The following is a 5,175-nucleotide window of genomic DNA, read 5'->3' on the forward strand; positions in this document are numbered from 1 at the left end:
CATGAAGGCTATGTTGAACAGTTTGATAAGAATATTTCAGATTGTATATGAAACCAGCACATTGTAACCCTTGATTGCACAAATGTACACAGCTATGATTTAACAATAAAAATAAATAAGTAAATAAATAAAAGAAAGATCATTAAAAAAAATGTATGGTGATTAGAGGGACTTTACCTAACAAATGCAATTAGTGTTACCTGGAAAAAAAAAGATGTTGAGATGAAAAGCAATACTTCATGTGAGATCAATACATCATGCTCTCATTACGATGCAAATAACAACAACAAAAAATGTATGGTGATTGACAAGAAAAGATTGTGAGGCTCCATTTTGTGGGAACAAAGCGCTGGCTGGGATGCTTTTGGATTCCTCGCTGCTTCGGTTTCCCTGTTGGGCTTCCTAGCAGCAGCCTAGCGGAAAAATAAGAAAAGATGTCTGAATATATTCAGGTAACTGAAGATGAGAATCACGAGCCCATTGAAATACCATCAGAAGATGATGGGACAGTGCTGCTGTCCACAGTTACAGCCCAATTTCCAGGGGCATGTGGGCTGCACTACAGGAATCCATTATCTCAATGTATGAGAGGTGTGCAGCTGGTGAAGGAATTCTGCATGCCCCTGATGCTAGTTGGGGAAATCTAGTATATGTTGTCAACTATCCCAAAGATAACAAAAGGAAAATGGATGAGACAGATGCTTCCTCAGTAGTGAAAGTGAAAAGAGCAGTCCAGAAAACATCTGATTTAATAGTGCTGGGTCTCCCGTGGAAAACAATAGAACCGGATCTAAAGGAATATTTTTTTTTTTTTTTTTATTGTTGGGGATTCATTGAGGGTACAATAAGCCAGGTTACACTGATTGCAATTGTTAGGTAAAGTCCCTCTTGCAATCATGTCTTGCCCCCATAAAGTGTTCACACACACCAAGGCCCCGCCCCCCTCCCTCCTTCCCTCTTTCTGTTCCCCCCCATAACCATAATTGTCATTAATTGTCCTCATATCAAAATTGAGTACATAGGATTCATGCTTCTCCATTCTTGTGATGCTTTACTAAGAATAATGTTTTCCACGTCCATCCAGGTTAATACGAAGGATGTAAAGTCTCCATTTTTTTTAATGGCTGAATAGTATTCCACGGTATACATATACCACAGCTTGTTAATCCATTCCTGGGTTGCTGGGCATTTAGGCTGTTTCCACATTTTGGCGATTGTAAATTGAGCTGCAATAAACAGTCTAGTACAAGTGTCCTTATGATAAAAGGATTTCTTTCCTTCTGGGTAGATGCCCAGTAATGGGATTGCAGGATCAAATGGGAGGTCTAGCTTGAGCGCTTTGAGGTTTCTCCATACTTCCTTCCAGAAAGGTTGTACTAGTTTGCAGTCCCACCAGCAGTGTAAAAGGAATATTTTAGTACCTTTGGGGAAGTTCTTATGGGGCAGGTCAAGAAAGATATAAAAACTGGTCATTCAAAAGGGTTTGGCTTTGTTCGTTTTATGGAATATGAAACCCAGGTGAAAGTAATGTCGCAGCAACATATGAAAGATGGACGATGGTGTGACTGTACACTTCCTAATTCTAAGCAAAGCCTGGATGAACCTTTGAGAAACAGGAAGGTATTTGTTGGGCGCTGCACAGAGGAAATGACTGATGATGAGTTGCGGCAGTTCTTTTGTCAGTATGGAGAAGTGGTAGATGTCTATTCCCAAACCATTCAGGGCTTTTGCCTTTGTTACGTTTGCAGATGATCAGGTTGCCCAGTCTCTTTTTGCAGAGGACTTGATCATTAAAGGAGTCAGCACACATATATCCAATACCGAACCTAAGCACAATAGCAATAGACAGTTAGAAAGAAGTGGAAGATTTGGTGGTAATCCAGGTGGCTTTGGGAATCAGGGTGGATTTGCTAATAGTAGAGGGGGTGGAGCTGGCTTGAGAAACAATCAAGGTAGTAATATGGGTGGTGGGATGAACTCTGGTGCTTTCAGCATTAATCCAGCAATGATGGCTGCAGCCCAGGCAGCGCTGCAGAGCAGTTGGGGTATGATGGGCATGTTAGCCAGTCAGCAGAACCAGTCAGGTCCATCAGGTAATAACCAAAGCCAACACAACATGCAGAGAGAGCCAAATCAGGCCTTTGGTTGTGGAAATAAGTCTTACAGTGGTTCTAATTCTGGTGCAGCAATTGGTTGGGGGTCAGCATCAAATGCAGCTGTGTTTTTAATGGAGGCTTTAGTTCAAGCATGGATTCTAAGTTTTCTGGCTGGGACATGTAGACTGGGTTATGGCTGGTTGCTGTGGAATGGTGGGAAGTTAAATTTTTCTATGCTCATGGTAAGTACATGGTAAAATACATATGTACTAAGAATTTTCAAAATTGGTTTGTTCAGTGTGGAGTATATTTAGCAGTATTTTTGACATTTTTCTTTAGAAAAAAAGGAAGAGCTAAAGGAATTTTATAAGTTTTGTTACATGAAGGGTTGAAATATTGAGTGGTTGAAAGCGAACTGCTGTTTGCCTGATTGGTAAACCAACACTACAATTGATATCAAACAGTTTCTCCTGTAATAATTTATCCCTGGACACGTCAAGTGAATTCTTTGCATGTTCAAAATGGAAACCATTGATTAGAACTACATTCTTTTTTCCTTGTTTTAATTTGGACCCCACCATATGGATTTTTTTCCTTAAGCAAATCTCCTTTTGGGAGATCATGATGTCACAGTGTTTGGTTCTTTTGTTTTTGTTTTTAACACTTGTCTCCCCTCCTATACAAAAGTACAATATGAAGCCTTCATTTAATCTCTGCAGTTCATCTCATTTCAAATGCTTATGGAAGAAGCACTTCAGTGAAAGTAGTGCTGTAAATATTGTGCCATAGGAATACTTCTGTCTACTTGCTTTCTCATTCAAGAATTCGTCATCACGCATCACAGGCTTCGTCTTTGACGGCGGGTGTCCCATTTTTATCCGCTACTTTATTTCATGGAGTCGTATCAACGCTATGAACGCAAGGCTGTGATATGGAACCAGAAGGCTGTTTGAACTTTTGAAACCTTGTGTGGGATTGATGGTGGTGCCGAGGCATGAAAGGCTAGTATGAGCGAGAAAAGGAGAGCGCGCGCAGAGACTTGGTGGTACATAAGGGATATTTTTTAACTTGGCGAGATGTATCTCTTGATCCTGTGGCTTTGTTGACAGCATGTGCAGAGAGCAATGATAGCAAATAATGTACGAATGTTTTTTGAATTCAAAGGACATCACGTCTGTTGGAAGACTTTGAGTTTTGTTCTTAGATAACCCATCTTAGCTGAATGTGTTAAGTGAAACGATACTTGTATTTCCCCTACCCCTTTTGTCAACTGCTGTCAATGCCGTATGGTGTGTGTTCTCTTCTGTTACTGATCTGTAAGTGTGGTAATGTGAACTGAAGCTGATGGGTTGAGAACATGGACTGAGCTTGTGGAGTGCTTTGCAGGAGAACTTGGAAGCAGAGTTCACCAGTGAGCTCAGGTGTCTCAAAGAAGGGTGGAAGTTCCCATGTCTGTTAGCACCCCATAAGCATGCTGTTTGCTGCAGTTCCATGTCCTGTGCTTGGGTGCTTTTATAAGAGTTGTCGATGTTGGAAATTTTTAAATAAAACTGATTTAAATAAAAAAAAAAAAAAAGATTGTGAGGCTCCAGACAGCCATTCATTATGTTCATTCCCCTGCTGCAGGGTATGATCCAGTCTTTCCCTCATCTTCAGGGCAGCTTGATCAAACCAGCTTTAGGATTCTCTTGCACATTGAATGAGGCCTTCCAGAGGTCCTCACACTTTTTAAATAGGGGGCCAGTTCACTGTCCCTCAGACCACTGGAGGGCTGGACTATAGTTTAAAAAAAACACAACTATGAACAAATTCCTACGCACACTGCACATATCTTATTTTGAAGTAAAAAAACCAAAACAGAACAAATACAATCACACCACCTCATGTGGCCCACAGGCCGCTGTTTGAGGACCCCTGCGAAAGGTAACTGTGGAAAAGTCCAGAGCCACTCCACCTTGGACTGGGAACCCATTCCTGGCATCAGATAGGGTTCTCTAGAAGATGTGAGGCAGCGGAGGGAGATATGCTCTTTACCTTGGTGCCTCCTCTTTGCTTGATCAGAATTTGTTAAAACACTACTATTTTCAGGTGCAGTACTCAAAACTATAGAGAATACATAGGAAAAAAAGGAGATCAGAATCTGGAAATGGGCTCCAATATTTACTCATTGATAAGCAGACCATCCCGACCCTATTGTGCTGGGTCCAATCAGAACTCTGCCCCCATTTGACAGGCCCTTGCCGACTTACCACTTGGCTCCACCTTACTACCATAGGCATGGGTTTAGGACCCAGGCTGGCCAGAGTCTACCCTTGCATTGCTATATGGGTGTTATCAGTTCCTTACAGCCAAAGGAATGAAACTGGTTCATAGATTGGTGATACTTGATCTACCAAACTATTTGACATTGTATAAAAACCAGCATGTAATTTTTTTTTTTTCAGGAAGGGATTGACTGTTTCAAAGATGTTGTTATTTTACATTGGAACTAGTTGTTCAAATACACAAGTGTTCAAAACAGTTTTCCTTGTTAAACAGCTATTATCTTTACCAGCTACTTCAACAGGGATGTTTAGGAAGTCACCTTACACTTACATTAATGAGTTCTAAGGAGCAAGCATTGTGTCAAATTGTTGGCCAAAAGTTACCACACACTTAGAGATGCTGTGCTCTGATTTGTGAGTTTCTTGGGTGGTGGAGGGGTTTTGAATCTAGACCCTAAAAGAAACAAGATTCCCAAGCTTAGAAAGTAGAAGTAGTCATCTAGAAAAGCAAAATGCCAGCTTTACTTTTTTAGTCTATAAAATCAGGTACATTATCATTATAAAAGAGCTAGAAAAAGTGTGTGCTGAGTTTTTTTAAGCCATTCTCCAAGATTCATAGTGTAACACATTCTTTTATTAAAGTCTTTTTTTATGTTTTGCAGTTTTCTTTTTTAAGGTATAAGTTTAAAGCCTTTCCATTTGAGCCTGAAGAGCAAGGTTGGCAAAGACTCAGATCATTCCCTCTATTACTTCCTCGTGTGCGTGGTGGAGATATCATTAATGGATCCCAGCACAGGTGCCTGCTGGGTCCAGGG

At 40.7% G+C, this 5,175-nt stretch overlaps 1 pseudogene; it reads left to right on the plus strand.

The window, feature by feature from the left end:
- Positions 1-350: 350 nt before the first annotated feature.
- Positions 351-2,280, plus strand: LOC128590345 (TAR DNA-binding protein 43-like; annotated as a pseudogene).
- Positions 2,281-5,175: the final 2,895 nt, after the last annotated feature.

The sequence above is a fragment of the Nycticebus coucang genome, chromosome 7 (genome assembly GCF_027406575.1).
Source record: "Nycticebus coucang isolate mNycCou1 chromosome 7, mNycCou1.pri, whole genome shotgun sequence".
Lineage (NCBI taxonomy): Eukaryota > Metazoa > Chordata > Mammalia > Primates > Lorisidae > Nycticebus > Nycticebus coucang.